Source organism: Cetorhinus maximus, chromosome 22 (genome assembly GCF_964194155.1).
Source record: "Cetorhinus maximus chromosome 22, sCetMax3.hap1.1, whole genome shotgun sequence".
NCBI lineage: Eukaryota > Metazoa > Chordata > Chondrichthyes > Lamniformes > Cetorhinidae > Cetorhinus > Cetorhinus maximus.
The window spans coordinates 26,023,136-26,044,657 of record NC_135900.1 but is presented as its reverse complement, the minus strand read 5'-3'; the positions used below and the strand labels follow the sequence as shown (position 1 = coordinate 26,044,657).

General features: G+C 42.1%; 1 protein-coding gene and 1 non-coding gene across 2 annotated transcripts in view; one reads left to right on the top strand and one right to left on the bottom strand.

Moving 5' to 3' along the window:
• The window catches only part of rps16 (ribosomal protein S16), a 284,445-nt gene that overhangs the window by 96,282 nt on the left and 166,641 nt on the right, over nt 1-21,522 (top strand). The gene's annotated exons all lie outside the window — the stretch shown is intronic.
• Nucleotides 6,456-6,582, bottom strand: LOC144696851 (U6atac minor spliceosomal RNA). The gene has a single exon (XR_013580259.1). It is a non-coding gene; the product is annotated as a U6atac minor spliceosomal RNA (small nuclear RNA).

Here is a 21,522-nt window from a genome sequence, read left to right as displayed (position 1 = left end):
ACCCTTATTGGAGAGTGCGAAACAGATATCAGCTTTTGTGACGCCAGATGGACTATATCAGTTCAAAGTTATGCCACTTGGTATGGAGAATGCGCCAGCAACATTTCAAAGACTGACAAACAAAGTAATTGCAGGACTGAGCTATTGTGCTGTTTATAGTGATGACTTGGTGGTTTTCAGTCAAACATGGGATGAGCATTTACAACATCTGAAATAACTGTTTGATCAACTACATGAAGCTAATTTCGTGGTGAACTTGGCAAAGAGTGAATTTGTAAAAGCGCAAGTTATATATCCAGGCCACACCCTTGGACATGGTCAGGTGTCCCTACGAGATGTGAAAGTAAAAGCCATTGTAAATTTCCCAGTACCTTCAATAAAGCAGGAAGTTTTAAGATTTTTAGGCATGAGTGGATTTTATCGGAAGATGGTATCAAATTTTAGCAGTGCAGCTGCTCCATTGACTGAGCTACTAAAAAAAAACAAGAAATTTCAATGGACACAGGAGTATCAGAATATATTTTACAGCTTAAAAACTGTGTTGACTGATACACCAGTTTTGGCAGCACCTAATTATGCCAAGCAGATTAAGTTGGCAATTGATGCAAGTGATCTGGTTATTGGTGATGTGTTTTTACAAGAGGATGAAACAAGAATTGAAAGGCCAGTGGAATAGTTCTCATGGAAGCTGAATGTGGATCAGAAAAGATACTCATCCATCAAAAAAGAGACTCTCGGTCTCGTGTCAGCATTGCAGCATTTTGAGGTTTATGTTGCAAGCAATTCTTCAGAAACAATTGTTTATACAGGTTACAGTCTTTTAAAATTTCTGAAAACATTTCAAAACCGGAGTGCCAGACTGTTTAGGTGGAGTTTATTACTGCAAGCATTAAATTTACAGATTATCATGTGGCTGGGTGAGAAAATTAAATTGCAGATGCGTTTAAAATTCAAAGGGAACTGAACATTTAAAACATGAACAATGGACTGGAAAGACCTCTGTTGATACGGAGGCCTTGTATATATTGTCATTTTAATACATGTATTTGATAGTATAATAGTTTTGAATATGCAGCGAAATATAGTAAGTGGTGTGAAATGAGTTGAGAAAATGAAACTGCATTTTAGAATTATAACTGCTCATTTTTCCAAAAGATGGAGGTGTAAAGGAAATATTTTTTTCTAATATTACTCTGGGATACTTTAAAGCAGGCTTGTGGGTGTGTGTGAGTGTGTGTGTGTGTGTGTGTGTGAGAGACTAATTTAATTAAACTAAAGACAGTCAGACTGCAAGTTTTGAACCATCAAAGGGCTTAAGTGTAAAAAACAGGCATTTTGAAATGGAAATGGGTAAGCTAAGATGAGGTCTCAGCAGATACAGTGTGAATAGAATTTGCATTTATAAATAAGTTGAGAGATTGTTTGGTTTTCAAAGGGGCATGGTAAAATGTTTTACAACTGGCAAGAATAATAAGGCAAAGCTATTAAGTTTATTTTTCCCGAAGGTGCTGGCCGTATGGACAACATGAAAGATTTTTATATATCTGGGAAAAGGAACTTCCAAAGCCAGGGTGAAACAATGGGATTTACAGACATAAAGGGAGAAAATATATTTAAAGAAAGCTATATGGGAATGGCACTGTGAGATCTTTAGAGGTGGACTGTGTGAAACAGACCTGTGAAAAAGCAGTCTCTAGCCACCCCAGAGAAGTGCTGGTTTGGTCTAGAATGCAAGGCTTTGTTAAAAGCCTTGTAGTTCCATTGTCAAGTGAGAGGGAGAGAGAAGCTGTGAAATACCTCCCTTATAGCAACAGTGGGTGCTTGTGATAATATTGCTAGATATTTTAGAGATTAAGAATCTACTTGGACAGTTGCCTGAGTGGGGTGTGTAGTTGGGAGTCTAGTTAAGTAGAAATCTTTTGGGAACTGTTATAAGACTAAGTTTAACTGTATAATTGTAATCTTGTGTGGTTAACTTTTTCTTTTCTATTGTTAATAAATGTTTCAATTGAATCTTTAAAATCTCCAAAGGTGGTATTGGACTCTTTATTTCTGACTTCAGTGTACATACCATCTCGTGCTTAGTACAAATTACAAAATCATTGTGATAGCTTGACCAAGTTTCCCTTTGGGATTTGGTCAGCCTGGTAATTACTACCTGCCATATGATAGAAGCATAAAGCACATTGCCATGGCACTATACAGTAAGATGGAATCTTTTCTTTTGACATTCCATTGGTACATAGTCCTATAGACACTTCACAACAAAGGACCCGATAAATACACTACCTTGTGTGGTCAATAGCAATGTAGACTAGGAATATCTTGAGTCAAATTTTGGTCTGTACTGAGTTAACAGCAGGAGTCCTACAGTTGGCTGCAGTTTCCCTGGACTAGGGAAGGGAATAAAAAATAAATCAGCCAAATAAATTAACCTGTGTTCTCACCTCTCTGTATTTGGAAGTGCTGAGCTCAGCTATAATAGGACTTATGGGCACAATGATATAACTCCACAGATACTGAAACAGTCCTTGTCCACATACAGAAAAATCTGAACAATATTCAGGCTTGGGCTATTGTGTGGCTTGAATGTTACTTGACACTTAAGCGCCAGGCAATAACCTTCTCCAATAACAGAGAATCTAACCACCTCCCCTTGACATTCAATGGCACTACAATCACTGAATCTCCCACTATCAACATTCTGGGGGTTACCATTGACCAGAAACTGAACTGGGCCAGCCACATAAATACTGTGGCTACAAGAGCAGTTCAGAGGCTGGGAATTCTGCACCAAGTAACTCACCTCCTGACTCCCAAAGCTTGTCTACCATCTACAAGGCACAAGTCAAGAGTGTGATGGAATACTCTCCACTTGCCCCAATGAATGCAGCTACAACAACCCTCATGAAGCTCGACACCATCCAGGACAAAGCAGCCCGCTTGATTGGCACCCTATCCATCACCTTCAACATTCACACCCCCCACGACTGACACACAGTGGCAGCAGTGTGCACCATCTACAGGATGCAATGCAGAAACTCACTAAGGCTCATTAGACAGCACCTTCCAAAACCACGACTACTACCATCTAGAAGGACAAGGGCAACAGATGCATGGGAACACCACCACCTACAATTTTCCCTCCAAACCACACACCATCCTGACTTGGAACTATATCGCTGTTCCTTCACTGTCGCTGGATTAAAATCCTGGAGATTCCTTTCATAACACTATGGATGTACTTACACCAGATGGACTGCAATGGTTCAAGAAAGTGGCTGACCACCACCTTCTCAAGGGCAATTAGGGATGGGCAACAAATGCTGGCTTTGCCAATGATGCACCACATCCCATGAAAGAATTAAAAAAACTTGCAGATGCTCATTGTTCATGCTCACTTATGTAGAATGTCCACTTGGGTGAGATACCATTCACATCTATATGACTGCACCCTGCATGCTTTCAGGACTGGAGGTTGGTGAGTGGGAGAAAGTTGAAGGGAGAAGAGGAATGTGAAACTATGATCACAAAAGCAACTGCCTTAAGTATGGTCATCAGATGCACATCTTGTTTAAATATACTTCAAAAATGTATAAAAATGAAATGATATTTATAAGTTGTGACAAGCATCTGCACTGTACCTTTTAGTACTCAAAAACAGAAATTGCAATATCTCTGTTTTTGATTATGAAATTTACTTGTAATTGTTTAAGCAATTCAGAGATACAGATTTTGAAAAATTTGATTAAAGAAAACAGGATTAAGCAGATTCTACTAATGTGACATCAAGGATTTCAGCAAAGTAAGTATTTCAAATTGCACATCTCGTTGCTGTTCTCCATGTTAGATATTTTATACTTCAAAAAAAGTGATTTACATTTTGGCAGGCTTTAATGCTTTGTTTTATGGATAAGTATGAATGTTGATGAAGCACATAAAATGAGAAGAGCAACTAGAGATGTTGAAAGGCTGCATGGAGTCTTATTGTTCAAGGTAGCTTTTTAGCTTCTTGATTTCCTTCCTTGTTTCAGCTCCACCATCTGTTGCTTTCACTGTCAAGAAGACAAAACTGTTCATCCATTCACATGATGCAAAGAATGTGTTTACAAGCACTCTCAGAAAATCTCAACTGACTTTGGAGTGGTTTCAATCAGCAGGTACAGGTCATTTCCTGTGAAGACCATAGAATTTAAGCCGGCTTGACACTGTCAAAAACAACAGTTTAAAAAAAAGTGGTTTTCTTTTTTATTTGAAACGAAAAGGCACAGGATGTTGTCAGACTTCCAGTCAGTGACAAATGTTTGCAAAATGCTAAGAGGCATTTCTGCTATCAAGAGCTGCCACATAGCAGGTGACTAAAGCCACCTGCCCTCGCCTCCATCTACTGTATAAACAAGTAAGAAGATCTGAGAGGAGAATTTCACAAAGATCAAAGCTAGGGATAATCCATCTGGAATTTCTCAAAGCTGGCAAAGATTTATAAAACTCTGCTGGAATTTTAAAAGGAATTTTAGGTCTCTTCTCTTCCAGCTGAGATAGGTTCTAGTGGAGATTTTTACTCACAGTTGGTACTTTTATTGACTGTGAGCTTATCATTCAGAAGCAAAACTTCAAACATATTCACATAAGGCCAGTAACTAAATAGAATACTCCCCAGTTTTCTTTTTCTTTTTGAGTGACATTCCTCTGCAAATCAAGGAAACAGAAAACATACCTTTCTAATTTTTGCAACCTTATTCCTATTGCATTCCCTCCTAAAATATTAATCCCTCTCAATAATGTTATGTTTAATAATTGTACTAAAATAAAAAAAAAACTCACAGGTTTCACAATGTTAGTACACCAGCAAGGGGTTGTTTGTGTGCTATCATGAATATATGGTAATGATGATGACATTTAAAGTAAAAGGTATCATTTAGGCTGCCATTAGCATTAATCCAACATTTTCAAGCCTTCGTGACACCCTCAATGTGAGCCACAGCAAAATCTATCACTACCTGAAAACATGCTATCACATTTGACTTTTTAAAAATTGCACCAAAATATTATTTTGAAATATTCAGTTTCTTTACTGTAGGTCAGCATAAAGCTTTCTGTGTTATGTTGGATATCATTAAGTTTTATAGCGTGGAACTGGAATATATGTATAGGGATAAAACTTACAGAAGAAAAGCAGGAGGCTATGAGGTAAGAAAACAATTTTAATGGCAGCCTTCTTCTATAGGGGAAGCCTTTCTGACAAACTTGGTTCTTGCGTTTACCGCAGCCCCCTCTCCCAGAGCTGTAGTTAGATTGCAAGAACCCTTTGTAGCACAAACCCAGCAGTTTATGAAGACAAACACATGGCAATTTGATCAAGTAAATACTTCCGTTTCATACACGGTAGGAGGGAAGTGATCTCAGCAGGGGAGATGCTGAATGCTGTGCTTCCATCTAAAATGAGTATTCCCATATTTCCTGAAATTTCCACCCCAAAAACCCTTCGAGCGTACATTCTGCATAGCATGTTGCCAGGTATGCAGGGAGTAATGAGGAAAACACCAAAAAAAACAGTGGTGACAACACTCAGTTGTTCCAGGCTGGAGACAGTTACAATGGCCATGAGCGTGGAATGGATTAAACACAGTCAGTCCATATGACTGGGTGGATTGCGCATAAGAAACTGGCAAATAAACAAGAGAAGCATCAAAGGGACAGTAAACAAAACATTTTAAAAATAGTGGTGGGGGAATGTGGTGGAGGGAGAGGGAGCTTTGGTGGGCTTGGAGGGAAAGTAATTCCATGGAAATAGATTAATATTGGAGAGTGAAAAAAATTAAAAAGAAAAAGCTGCACGGTAGCAAGAAATATAAAGGGCTTGGTGAAGAAACTAAAGACAGACAAGTAAAGCAAGTCTTAGGAAAGAAACAGAACTGTTGCAAGGGTAATTCACATAATCAATAATTCAAATGTGCCTTGTCATAAACTCTGATCAGTAAGTTTCTTGCGAATGAACAGAAGAAACGTAAGAAAAAAGTTTCATTAGGCTGAATTTATTGCAGCCTGTTGCAGTGGGAACCATGGCGACCAGGCTTGCTGAATCACAGGAGAGGCTGTGAAGCCTTCCACGATTAAGTTGGAGGTTGGAAGAGGCCCATGGGGAAACTCTTTCGAGTTATCAACAGTCACAGATTGCAACTCTTTCGAGTACAATCACAGTTCTTGGTTTCCGGGAGTGGGACATGAACCCACAACCCTCTGATTCAAAGGCGAGGGTGCTATGAACTGAGCCACAGCTGACACCTCAAGAAACGGCGTCTAATTTAACATGAAACTCTTTCGAGTTATCAACAGTCACAGATTGCAACCCTTTCAAGTACAATCACAGTTCTTGGTTTCCGGGAGTGGGACATGAACCCACAACCCTCTGATTCAAAGGCGAGGGTGCTATGGACTGAGCCACAGCTGACATCTCTAAAACATGGTTAGATGCCACTAAGTAGATGGCAATGCCTTAACCATTTGTGTGTTGTAAGGCCACTAGGGCCCCTTCCATCCTTATCAAGGGGAGTGCTAACCTTCTCTCCTTTCATACAACACAAACACTTTCCATGGCCATCAAGTTCCAAAGTGGGACTTGAACCTGGAGTTTCTGGCCCAGAGGTAGGGACACTACCACTGCGCCACAAAACCTGCCTAAAATGGTGGCAGAGATTACAATGTAAGTCACTCTGTCATGTTACTGTCACTCTTTTCAAGTTATCAACAGTCACAGATTGCAACTCTTTCGAGTACAATCACAGTTCTTGGTTTCCGGGAGTGGGACATGAACCCACAACCCTCTGATTCAAAGGCGAGGGTGCTATGAACTGAGCCACAGCTGACAACTCCCCAGGCCCATGGGGAAGCTTGCCTGCATGTGAAGAGGTGTCAATTAGTCTCATTATTGAGCCAATTGACACCACTGATCCCGGAGCCCAGTGGTGGTTCTGGGACTAAACGTGAGTGAGATGGCTTTCTCATGTCAAAGGCCATCCAACAAACCCTGTCAGTGGCTGAAAGGCACCCCCCTGCCCTTGCCCCCAACACCCCCACCACCCCCTCCAAAAATCCTCTCCCACCTGACTCCCATACCATCCTCGCTCACCTGAGATCCCAGCTGAAGACCCTGGAGCGCTATCGACAGCAGCCACCACTTCCAGTGACACTGCCGGCAATGGAGAGCTGCAGGCCTCTGATTGACCGGCAGCTTTAGTGGGGGCGGCCCTCTGGAATTTCTTGGGTGGTGGGCCATTCCCCGAGTCCTAAATCCTGAGGAAGGCCCGACGCTGGTCAGTTAAGTGCTTGATTTGGTCTGGCCCTGCCTTAGAAGCTGCACAGTTTTCCCACCGGTTCTCCAACCAGTGGGCTGGACTCATGTTAGTTATGTTAAACTCTACCTGTTGTCCCAATATTTAACAGTTTTGACACATCATACAGAAAAATACAGAACAAAAATCAAATCAGAAAGACAGTCAAAATATAGGGGGAAAATGTGGTTTTAGAAAACAACAAGATACCAAAGTACTCTGAGCTGATGGAAAATGGAGAATTATTCAACCCACAGCACTAATTTTCTTAAGTTTGCTTCAGAGTTGCATTGAGCTATGCTGGTGTAAGTCACTCAGACTCCTATCCTCTCCTTCCCTTTCCATATGTTGCAGGCAAAGCCAGTTGGGAAAATAACTTGCAAAATGGAGAAGGGGACATTGATTGCATCTGTGGAGTCACAAATAAATGCCACAAGACGTTACAGCAATGAAACATGTTCTGATGTGCAGAACACCATCAGGTGCCACTTTGTCAACTGCTCACACTTTAAATAATTATTTGTTCAATTCTCTCCCTTTTTCACCTCTCCTCTGTTGACAGTCTCATACAGTTTCACAGGCCCTCTAGTCCAAGTGGCCAGAGATTGTTTTTAAACATTTATTCTTTCAAGAGATGCGGGCATTGCTGGCTAGGCCAGCATTTATTGCCCATCCCTAATTGCTCTTGAGGAGGTGGCAGTGAGCTGCCTTCTTGAACTATTGCAGTCCATGTGGTGTAGGTACACCCACAGTGCTGTTAGGGAGGGAGTTCCAGGATTTTGATCCAGTGACAATGAAGAAACAGTGATATAGTTCCAAGTCAGGATGGCGCATGACTTGGAGGGGAACTTGCAGGTGTTGGTGTTCCTGTACATCTGCTGCCCTTGTCCTTCTAGAGGTAGAGGATGTGGGTTTGGAAGATGCTGTAGAAGGAGCCTCGGTAAGTTCCTGCAGTGCATCTTGTACATGGTACACAGTGCTGCCACTTTGCATCAGTGGTGGATGGAGTAAATGTTTAAGGTGGTGGATGGGATGCCAGTCACGCAGGCTGCTTTGTCCTGGATGGTGTCGAGCTTCTTGAGTGTTGTTGGAGTTGCACTCATCTAGGCAAGTGGAGAGTATTCTATCACTCCTAATTTGTGACTTGTAAATGGTGGACAGACTTTGGGGAGTCAGGAAGTGAGTTACTCACCACAAAATTCCCAGCCTCTGACCTGCTCTTTTAGCCACATTATTTGTTTGGCTGGTCCAATTCCATTTCTGGTCAATGTTAACCCCCAGGATACTGATAGTGGGGGATTCAGTGATGTTAATGCCATTGAATGTCAAGGGGAGATGGTTAGAATCTCTCTTGTTGGAGATGGTCATTGTCTGGCACTTGTGTGGTGTGAATGTTACTTGCCATTTGTCAGTCCAAGCCTGGATATTGTCCAGGTTTTTCTGCATATGGACACAAACTGCTTCAATATCTGAGGAGTCGTGAATGATGATGGACATTGTGCAATCATCAGTGAAATTCCCCACTTCTGACCTTATGATGCAGGGAAGGTCATTGATGAAGCAGCTGAAGATGGTTGGGCCTAGGACACTATACTGAGGAACTCCTGCATTGATGTCCTGGGACTGAGATATTGACCCCCAATAACCACAACCATCTCCCTTTGTGCTGATTGGAGTCATACTGAACACAAAAGAAGATGGTTGATTTGGGTGCCTAAACAATGTCATCACATAAAAATATCCTAACATCCAACATTACCTTCTCAACATTTTATAGGGTAGGTCACCCATCATGCCACAGAGAAAGCCTAGGGAAGAGGTGCCATTGCCAATGCATATCAACACTTCTCCATCTATCAATCAAGAAATTTGATGGAAAGGATTAATTCAGCACCCTTATATTATATGAGAAAAACCTACTTCTTTAGCAAAGCTGTTTAATACTAAAGGATTACCTAAAATAGCTTGGCTTATTCATTTCACATGTTCCAACTATTCTAATATTTCCATCTTTGACTCAGTGTCCGTTTTTGTTCCCTGGGCACGCACACATACACACACACCCCAATACACACACAGATACACACGCACACACACACATCCTGATACAAAGACACCCTGATACACACACACAAACCCAATACATACACATGCAAGCACTGATGCACACACACCCCGACACACACACAAACACACACACATACACCCCCAATACACACACCGAAACACACACAGATACACACACACACACATCTATTTTTATATCTTCACTGTGGAAATCCCATCATCTAATCAAAATGGTATCACATATGGCACCTTACAACGTTTGTTTGGTCCATTTGACCTCCCTTATCAGGTCAGCTATGTCTAAACTATAAAACATGCCTCCCTATCAAGAAAACATAACATTTGTAGACCCTGAGGGGTGCCTGTTATCATGTCTCCCAGGACGTAACAGCCACTCTTCATGTGTTTACCCGATTCCATTCCAGGGCCTAACTTTGGTACCTATACATAACTAGCTCAGCTTGACCCCGTGTTCTTACCTGTGCCAAACATCCACCTTTTAATTTACAGCTTATTTCAATGATTCTGTTAACCCTTTATTAACCCATCTGTTTAATACTAAATGATTACCTAAAATAGCTTGGCTTATTCATTTCACATGCCCCAACAGGGTTCCTGAAAGCTCCCTCCTCTCTTTGTTTTGTCTCTATTCGTTATCCAACCCTATCTATACCTTGAAAAAGCAAAATACTGTGGATGTACCACATTCTTTAGAACTGCATGTTGCTAGGACATACAACCACCTTTTTTCTTGCATTGTCATAGCTGAATCACCACATCTCAATTCCTCCATGGATTTTCACGTCCAGATTTTGTTTCTTTGTCCAATATTACAATGGCAAACTTGATAAGACATTGTTAAGAGAATCCTTCTCAATGGCATTACAACATCAAGCACTATTTTGCCTATGCAGTGATGGTTCCACGATGAAGCATTCCAGTGAAAGTGGGTTAGAGGGTTAACATTAAATCAATGATACAAGATTTTTTTTTTAGAAAAAGGCTGCAACAACCAGTCACGTTCTTAAGATTTGAAGCTTCCCAACCTATGATGTAATGTGCAAACTGGATTTATAAAATTGTCTGTTGATGTATGATTTTGTTTCTTTTACCTGTGTCTCAAAAGTCGAACTAACACCAGCCAGCTCTTAGTTTTGGGGGCTTCCACCATAATTCCACTGCATTAGCTGTTCTCAATCAATGCAATCATGTGCCTCAATGACCTGGGCTGCAGAAGAAGGACAATAACTATCGTTCTCACTGCTAATTGCCTGAGTTAGTATAATTCAATTAATTAAATTCCTTAGCATGGAGTTACGTAAAACTTCCAACCCAGAGCGGACTCCTGTCCCATTAAAAAGTGCATAGTTGACCTAGCTTCTGTGATGTATTGGACTGGTTCTTGTGTCCATTCCAGTAAAGCATATTATTTGTCTTGTTAGTAAAAAGTATATGATTGGGCAGCACTAAGCTGTGCTGAAGTAACTCATCCTGGACTGATCAAGAGCTCTAAAATTTATGTTCCCAACAAGGCTTGTGATTTTGTCATTTGGCCAGATTTCTCCCCAATGATTGCTGTTCAAAGACAATTTCTACCTTGCCATGACAGGAGAGATTCATATCAAGCCCAGCAGTTACACTCTTGCTTCTCTGTTGCCAGTTCGTGTGATATATTGCAGTTAAACAGAGGAGGTTGTTTGTGAATGAAATATGTCTCCTTTAGAAGTTATGGCAGATAATTTTCACTTAGGTATCTGAAGCTTTAAAATGCACTGGAGTTCTTATTTGCACGCGTATCACGAACATGGGCCCCAGTTACGTTTTGTTCAAAACCTAACATTTCCATTTAGTCTGAAAAATCAGCATCTGGACATTTTTATCCTCTTTGTTACTTTGTTTCCAGCTGTCTGTTATGTAACCAAGCTGATTAATATGCTCGCCCTCATCTGGTGTGCAGTCTAAATGTTTTTGAAGTGTGTGCTGGAAGACAGGGGTACACTGGCAAGCCTTCAGCAACACTGCGAGTCGAACGTTTCCATACAGAGCCCAAACAAAAACATTTAATGATGTGACTGTTTTAACTGTAATTGTAAATGTAGTGAGTAACATAGATTATTGGAAGAGACTGATTTGGTTTGCACCTTGTGTCATGTCAACTTTGAATGGTCATGTAATGTACTTTTATAAATTTTATGAATAAAATATATTTTGGGGGGAAAGGGTTAATGGTCGGACAATTAAATTAAATGGATAAGTAATGTGGTAGGAACAAGGCTGTAAAGTAATAAGGGAGGCGATAGCATGGTGGTATTGTCACTGGACTGGTATTCCAGAGGCCCAGGGTAATGCCCTGGGGACCTGGGTTCAAATCCCACCATTGCAGATGGTGAAATTTGAATTCAATAAAAACCTGGGATTAAACCTAATGATGAAACCATTGTCATAAAAGTCCATCTACCCATCTGGTTCCCCAATGTCCTTTAGGTCTGGCCTAAACTGACTCCAGACCCCATTGACCTCTGAACAAGGGGCAATTAGGGATGAGCAATAAATGCTGGCCTAGCCAGTGATACCACAATAAAAAAAAACTACCAGAACAAATAAAGGTAGAGATAATCAAACAGTTCAGTTGTTTGAATATGATGATTCCAAAGCTGAGACCATGGAAGTATCAGTACTGGGAGGCAACTGCATGCAGCTGAATAATATAAAATTAAGCCAATATCCTGAAACTCAATCTTTGATTAGCTTCAAGAGTTAGAGAGAAAATTTCTCAGGGATTTGTTTTGGGAGTTTTACCTGGTTTTCCTCACTTCCTCAGGAATTAGTCAGAAATTACCTGGAATTGGTAAATTTACAATGCACTCTCTCTAAGGCAAGTATATCTTTCATTGGGCACAAAGGTGAAAATCATGCAGAGCATTCCAGGTGTAGTCTCACCAAGGCACCATTAATAAATACTCACAGGATACTTTCTCATTTAACAGTGTATCATCAGCAAACTTACATCTAGTATGCTCCATCTAAGTTATTGAGATTGGAAATAGCTGAGGCCCAAGCAATGATCCTCGTGATACCCCACTGAAGGCTGCTAACCCGAAAGTGACCCATTTATTCCTACGCTGATTACTGTCCATTCATTAATACTCAATTCAAGTTAATATATCATCCCCAAACCTATGGGTCATAATTTTATGTAATAACCTTTTGTGTGGCACCCTATCAAACATGTTTTGAAAATCCAAATACATTACATCCACTGGTTCCCCCTTATTCACCATGCTTATTACAATCTCATTTACAACCTCGAGGAACTCTAGCAGATTTGTCATGCATTTTCTTTCAGAAATCCATGTTGACATTGACTCAATCATATTACGCTTTTCTAAGCGACCTATTGTCACATTCCTAATAATAGATTCTAGTATTTCCCTACTATTGGTGCCAGGAAATCTGGACCTTAGTCCCTGTTTTCTTTTTCCCATCTTTCTTGAATAGCAGAGTTATATTTGCTGCCTTCCGATCCATGGGAACCTCCTAGATTCTAGGGAATTTTGAAATATTAAAACTGATACATCCAATATAGCTGCTCTTGTAAGCCCTCAGGTCCATGGGATTTGTTGACTTTTGCTTCTCTTAATTTCTCCAGTAGTTTTTTAAATCAATATAAATTTATTTAAATTCCTCATTCTCGATAGATCCTCGGTTGTCCATTATTTCCAGAATGTTTGTTGTCTATTCTATCATGAAGACTGGTGCATAGTATTTCTTTAATGCCTATTCCATTCCTTATTTCCCATTATAATTTACGTTGTCTCTGTGCTAAGACTTGGACTTAGAAGCTTCCTGCATCCAGAGACGTATGAGATAGACAAAGCACATGCTTATGTCTGTTTTCTGTAGCTTGTTTTTCCTGGAACAATTCACTAACCTGAAGCTAGAGCTTGAGGGGCATCACTAAGCATCAAGCATAGCTGACCAGGAGTCTCTCCCGCTCTTACAACCTGCTATAGGCATGTTGGAATGATTTACAAGTTGACACTCAAACTGTTTGGCCACGTTATGAATGCACCTTCCGTGGCCATCAAGCCCTGGAGTGGGACTTGAACCCAGAGTTTCTGGCTCAGAGACAAGAAGGCAGGGTCTTTTTCAGGTTGGCAAGCTGTAACTAGTGGAGTGCCACAGGGATCAGCACTGGAGCCTCAACTATTTACAACCTATATCAATGACTTGGATGAAGGGACAGAATGTATCCAAACTAAATTTGCTGATGGCACTCAGATAGATCATAAAGTAAGTTGTCAAGAGGACATTGAGGGCCAAATTTTCACTACTGAGTTGGGAGCGCAGGGTTGGGAAAATCCCTGACTCCACAAGCCTGACTCGGGAGAAAGTGCCCCAAACGTTTGGATTTTCGTTCCGTGGAGGCAGCTGTTAATGGGAGTCAGGCCCACTTCCCCCAGAAGGTGTTCAGAGGCAGCCATAAGGACTCCAGGTGCCAACACAGGCTGATTAAAAGGCCTGCCTCGGTGCTCTGGGACCTTGTTCCAGCTGTAAAAAAACACAATAAAACCAAAAACAGCCCTCTGTCCCTCACCACCCTCATCCCACACACTCCCCATGCACTTTACAGGACAACTCATGCCACCTCAAGCCCAACAGCCACACCCCCATGGCCCTTCATACCCGCAATGCTAACCTATGCCCCTCTATCCACCCTCTTGGCCCTTTATAGCCCCTATGCCAATTTAGTGCAATGCATATTAGCCCATGACCGACCCGCCCTTTGCCCTTACATCCTCCATGCCAATTCAGCCAGTATCCACCATGGTCATTCTGAGATGAAATAAAATAAAGTTCAAAGTGTCTATTGCAGACTCTATTTAAAAGAAAACACCCTCATTGATAAAAACGCAATCAATACATTTAAATTCCTTCAAATTCTTAATCCCTTATGAAAACAAGCATTTCATTCAAGTACTTAATCTCTTATGAAAACACAAATTTGTATTGATAGCTCCACATCAAAGACTTGGAGCTGTCAATCAAACTGTGAATTTTCACCCCCCCCCCCCCCCCCACCCCCCCCACCCCCGACAGTGATAATGATAGGTTGTCGAATTAATCATGCAGTACTAATGCTGTAATGATAACCCTCAGGCTTATGCCTACAAACAGCTAGTGAAATTGCAAGCACTGTTTTTTACAAAAATTTAAAGAGCTTGGGGATTTAAATTCCTTGACAGCTTGACAGTTCCATTGAGTTAATTTGTACACACACTAATGTCTAATTTTACCCATCACAAAGGGCACCTGACCTCTCCCAAAGGGGTAACTGGAATAGTCCAGAAGGGTACCTTACCTCTTCAAATAGCTTTGGTAACTTTAGACCTTTTGCTCAAAGGTGTAAAGCCCACAAGTCATATTTTGGACATCCTACTAATGAAAATTGGATCTGTGTGCAGCTACCTCTTTGAACCCTGAATATGCAAAATACATCCCACCTCCCTACCTCCTAATGCAACCCCCCACCCCGCATCCCCAGCAAAAATGGTGAATGCTGGTATCGGGGGCTCCGATGCCACTTTGGCTAAGTGGGAGACCCTACCATTCCCGTGAAAATCTGGGCCAAAGGGCCTACGAAGGGATTTGGACAGGTTAAATGAGTGGGCAAAAATTTGGCAGATGGAATATAATGTGGGAAAATGTGAACTTCTCCACTTTGGCAGGAAAAATAGAAAAGCAGTATGTTATTTAAATGGACAGAGACAGCAGAACTCTATGGTACGGAGGTTCCTGGGTGTCCTGGCACATGATTCACAAAAAGTTAGTTTGCAGGTACAGCAAGTGATGAGGAAGTCAAATGGAATTTTGGCTTTATTACAAGGGGAATCAAGTATAAAAGCAAGGAAGTGTTGCTACAGCTGTACAGTGTACACTTTTGGTCTCCTTACTTTCAAAGAAGGATATAATTACATTAGAAGCAGTTCAGAGAAGGTTCACTTGACTGATTCCTGGGATGCAGGGGTTAGCTTATGAAAGGTTGAGCAGGTTGGGCCTATGCCCATTGAAGCTTAGAAGATTGAGAAGTGATTTTATTGAAACATATAAGATCCTGAGGGGACTTGACAGGGTGGATGCTAAGAGGTTGTTTCCCTTTTTGGGGGAGTCTAGAACTAGGGGACACAGTTCAAAATTTAAGGGTCTCCCATTTAAGACTGAAATAAGGAGCATTTTTTTCTCTCAGAAACTAGTCAGTGGAATTCTCTTCCCCAGAGAGCAGTGGAGATTTGGTCATTGAATATCTTCAAGGCTGAGTTAGATACATTTTTGATTGACAAGGGAGTCGAGGGTTATGGGGGCAGACAGTAAAGTGGAGTTGAGGCCACAGTCAGATCAGCCATGATCTTATTGATATGCGGAGCAGGCTCAAGGGGCCAAATTGCCTATTCCCACTCCTAATTCTTGTGTTCTTGTACTACCCACTGCGCCACAAGGGCCTCCTTTCTGTGCTAAAGGGCCCACATTTACTTTTACTAATCTCTTCATTTTTACATACTTGTAGAAACATTTAATCTCTTGCTAATCTCCTATTCTACTTTCTCATCCTTTAACAATTTCTTCGTCCTCCTTTGCTGGATTATCAAATTCTCCAGTTATCTGCCTTTTTTGGCAACATTATATCCCTCTTGCTTTAATCTAATAATATCTTTAACTTCTTTTGTTAGCTACGGTTAGACTGCTTTTCCCATAGGGTTTTATACCCTAAGGTAATGTATATTCGTTGGAATATTCCTCAACTACTAAAGCCAATGTGCATCAAGACCTGGACCACTTTCAGGATTGAGCAGATAAGTGGCAAGTAACATTCGCGTCACTGAGATTCCAGGCAATGACCATCTCCAACAAGAGAGAACCTAACCATCTCCCCTTGACATTCAATGGCATTACCATCGATGAATGCCCCACTAGCAACATCCTGGGGCATTCAGCGATGGTTTGTCTTTAATAAAGTTTATGTGATATTTATTAACATGTCCCATCTCATGTGACATTGTCACATGAGGGGGACATGTTAATATTTTTTTTATTTTCCTATTTTTGAAGTTTATAAAACTGTCAGTGATCTCCCTGAGACAGCACTTAGTCTCAGGGAGATATGCACTCCGATCGGCTGCCTGCCCACCGCCGAGCCTTTGCGGCCCGCCCGCCTTTCAAGGGCAAAATTCTGCCCCCCTGCACCAGTGTCAATTTTAAGTTCCCTTCAGTAGCTTTGAACTTCCAATTTCACAGACTAGAACTGTTTGTCAGCTTTTTTGACCTCTCCTAGGAAATCATTTGGTTGGAAAGCTATGTTTTTGGACCTCAAACTGGCTGGGAACATGTTCTAATTTACTTCCCTTGAATGCTGTTTTTCATTTACAGTACTGTTTAAAATGACCAGTCCTGCCACAGAAAAAGCATTCAACTCCCCATTCTGGACAGTTTTTGCAGCAGTGTTGTCTGTTGGTGCCACATTTGGAGCACTTGAATGTAGATGGAAAAGTTCTCCCCACCCCTTCTATGATTCTGATGGGTTTTTTGGGGGGCTTTTAGGGTTGCCTGGGCTCCTGACCTTAGGCCTACAAACTGGACTAACGCCTCCCAAGCCCTGACATTCCCCTAAGGCACACCCTGATTTTGGCATCTCAAATTGGCCTTTCTGGTGGTCTATTCAGAATTCTCTAGGGTCAGAACCTCTTTGGATTGTAACAAGTAGAGCATTGTTTCATTGAGGATGCCAAGTACAATGCGGTTTCTAATCAATCTGTGTTTTAAGGCTCCATAACTGCAGGTACTTGCCAACAAACATGAATCATTAATGAAGAGATCAATGGACTCCCCTGGCCTTTGGGTTCTCTGATTGAATTTTGCTCTTTCTATAGCCAAATTCTTTTTGGCGTTGAAGATTTCTCAAAGGTCTCCAGAACCTTGTCTTATGATGCCAAGTCTTCCTTGATGCCTTGTTGCATGAACACATCATCAGATATGACTCCCACAGCGTATAAAAGTGTACAGATCTGGTGTTTCTGAGATTTCCCTTGGAACCCCAAAACCATTCAGTACCTTTCAAACTGTCTCTTCCAGAGCTCCCATTGCTGTCCTTGCTGTGGACCTTCGATAGGTTGGAAAGACTGTGGAAGGGGTAATTGCTGCTCAGTGGCTATTGACATTCTGTGTCACTCACTATCCCCTCACTGAGGTACTTTTTGGGTCTGACCTTCGCTGCTGCAAAGTCAATTTTCTTCTTTCACTGGTCATCACTCGTGTGTTGCCGATCCCTGTCTGCAGCGGCCTCCAAAACTGCCACCATGTTTCAATGTCGTTGCTGAGCTTTAGTGAGGCCTCAGCAATACCCTGCGTTCTAGTCTTACTGAACCTTGATGAGGCTTTGCTTCCCTATGACAGACTTGAGATAGTTGGTATGATTTAACTCCAAACAATTTATTAAGAACTATTTACGAAGACAACAGGGTAAACACATGGTATTCAAGATGCAGACTACCCTGCACCTAGCTCTCTTGGAGCCTCTGATATCATTATCCACTACATCATTAATATCATCATCATCTCATTAACATATCCGTTATAAAACCTTGTTTTATTTCTTTAGATAAATAAACTTTAACAAACATAGCTTATACGTTTTAGTCTTTTTAACTAATTACTTGATCCTGTTTAAATTGTAGAAGGTTAAATTGTTATTTAACTGTAACTCACCCTGCCACCCCTGCTGGCACTGAAGATCACTTGTTGGCTTTTCTCCCAGCCTCACAGTCCTTCTTTAGTGCTCTCCTCGCGGCCTCACCCTTTTCTTGTACTTAGCTCCACTCTCTTACTTGAAAATGTGTTCATATAAGATCAAAGCACTTTTGATGTCCTATAGTGACATCATCAAATAATTTGCTGAAACTTAAGGAATTATTTACTAATTTTGACTCTGGCAGGAAGCCTCACCTGCTAAAAGCATATCTGAGGCATTCTGCCCACAATGTTCTGACCATTTAAAATAATAGTCAAAATCCCATGGCTGATAAGCTCCCAAATTTCCAATGTGTGCTCTTGGAGGGTGGGGCACTTAGTTTGGAAAATTGCCTAAAGCTGTGAAAAATGGACCCTTGAGAGCTACCTGCTCTTCTGAGGTGCAACAAGTGAGGTGCCTCAGGGGCTATAAGTGGGATGGTGGACCAGCCTGCCATAGGCCCGATGTTTCGCCTGCTACATTAAGCACTTGCAGTATGGGCTGCACTGGGATTGCACCTAGATTTGGGCCAGATCCAAATTCTACCCCTTGGATTTCTCAACAGGGAATAGAGGACTGGTCCCTCCCGCACTGGATCATAATTCTCATTTCTCATTTTCTAAATGAAAGCATGTTTTTCAAAAGGCAACAGTTCACACGAAGTCTTTCTATCACATGTTCCAAAGAAGAGTCATATGGACTCGAGAAGTTAAGTCTGTTTCTCTCTCCACAGATGTTGCCAGACCGGCTGAGTTTTTCTAGAACTTTCAGTTTTCATTTCTACCACATCATTTGGCACTGAACTTCTGTTGTGGTTATTAAGTGTTGCTGCAATTTCGAACTAAATGTATCTGAAGGTTACGTTGTTCTGTTTGACTGAACTGTATTTGCAGAATCCACCTACTGAATAGCCCAGTCCAATATGCCGGGCATTGCTCTTTTGACATGCATTGAGCACGTGTGTTCCAAATGCCATATTGGCTGCTTAGGCTCCTGTTTCTCACCTGTAAAATTGCTGTGACGTTATTGAATTTCCAGGCTGTTATCTTCAAAGGAACATTGCTGCACTGGAATGAGTTCAAGGAACAGAGAAAAGCATTCCAGCAAAGTTTTATGAGGATACACTGACATAATTGGAGCTGTTTTCATAGGATTAAGTAAGATCAAGACAGGACATGATCCAGACCTTTTAAAATTTGAAAGGAAGGGATACCCTGGATGTAGGTGGGTTTTCCATAACTTATTTTATCTTGAACTGTGACCGTGCAACATGACAACAAAATTGGCCAATGCTAGAGGATTTTCTTTCCCTGCAGAGTAAATAAACTCCTTGGCCAGGAGTTGACAGGACCCATGGGAAAGGGAAGGCCAAATTGGAAGCGGATGGTGAGGGCCCACCCACATCAATTCCAGTTGGTGGTGCGATCCTGCCTACTGGACAGTTAATGGCCGCCAGGTAGGGTGGCCAATATCTCAATAGCCAGAGGTGGGCTTTGAGGTGGCGGTTGGTTCATCACCTGATGTGGAAGGAAGTGCTGGCGCCATGTTTAAAGGGCTCCGGGCATCTGAGCCCTGATCCGAACAATCTTTGCCTCAGCGATCCTCCCTGCAACCATCCTGACAAGACTAAGGCCTGCCAGAATCTAACAGCCTTTGGCCCTCCCCATCATCCAGGAACCTTTGACCACTGCCACACCCCTCCCCCCACCCACCCACACCCAACAACATCAAGGGGCCTTCAACCCTCTAGCATCCTTGCAAAAAAACACAACACAGTGGAAAACTGCTTGTTGACATGACAGTAGCAGGATCCTGGGTGGCCCCACAGTTCAGTGATGTCTACTTCAGGTGACTCAGGCAAGGTGGGAGGTTCTCTTCTCCAAGGACTGAAGGAGGAGACCTTCCTGCCTAACCAAGCAAACCTGGACAGAGATTGGAAAGGAGGCCAGGAGCCATGGGGTCATCCGGAGAACCTGGCTAGAGTGCTACAAGTATGTCAATGACCTCCTCCACTCCGCAAGCACAAGTACTACACCTCCGTTCCATAAGGTGTTAGCTGCTGGATAAGTGCGAGGGTGAAGATGCTGGGGAGGGACAGCCCACCATGTCGGTGGCAATAGGGTCAGGCTGCAGAATCTCCTTGGGAAAAAATGCACCTCCCCCGCTTATCAGGTTCTCCTCCTTGCTGGAGGACCCTCCTCCAGAATGTATGATGCCACGCCACCTGGGTCTGACTGGGACACCCTGCCAGTAGTTGCTTCAATGCTGTCCAGTAGCTCCTCTTCAGTGAGCCCCTTGCTTGGAACTCAATCTCCTAAAGGGGGCCTCAATCCCAAATCAATGGCTGCCCAACCCCTTTCAAGGAAAGAGAGTAAAAAGTTTCATTGCACGGCAACCAAGTGCAACAATAACAACAGCTCCTGCCCCTTTGATATCCTTTAAGAGCTGCCAAGGCTCTGACCACCCATGGCCCCACTATGTACCATGTTATAGAGTTGATTTTCCAGGCAACTTTTCTTGGTGGAAACATTGAACTTTATTGACAAGACAGCAGCAGCAGCTACGTGTGTACATCTAACTCTATAACTAAAGAAGAACTCCCTCCTCAGGGTTCCCCGCGCTGCTAACTGATTGGCTTACACAGATCATATGATCTTACTACACAGGATTATTCTTAAAGCTACAGTCCTACGTTTATCAGAACTATAATTACTACACCCATGCACATACTACAGCGCTGTAAAATCGGGTCCGATTGCCTCCTCAACAAGGTCAGGTGCCTTTCAATTGCTCATTTCGGAAACACGAGCAGTGTCCCCAAGTAGCTTGCTGTCCGCCACTTGTAAAACAGACCTGGAGTGATGATGTCAGGGGCCCTAGCTGATGCATCCCATGTGATCTTACAGACCCATGCCTCCATTTCCTTCTGTTTCTGTGGCATAAAATCCCAGCCTTCATGTCAACTACCCCTTTTAAGAAGCAACTGGATGATGTCATGGTTATAAAACAGATATGCATAGACATAGTGGGTCAAACTGCTTGCGAAACTGCCATGTGGAATGGGTTTGATCAGGGCTGAATAAGGTTTTACTGATATCCTTTAGATTAGTAATGGTGCATATTTGAACAAACAGCACATTGTCTATTGTAAGGTACATTCTGATGAGTTGAAACAGAAAGACAGCCCTGGACACCTCTTTCTTTTTGTCTTTACTAATATTTGGTGGAGATGTACTTTTGACGCATACTGAGTCCAACATGTTGGATGGTCAGGTACTCATGATGGCCAGAAAAACTGGTGTGGCGCCATTAAATTTCTCGGCCTGTTTGTTATTAACATCA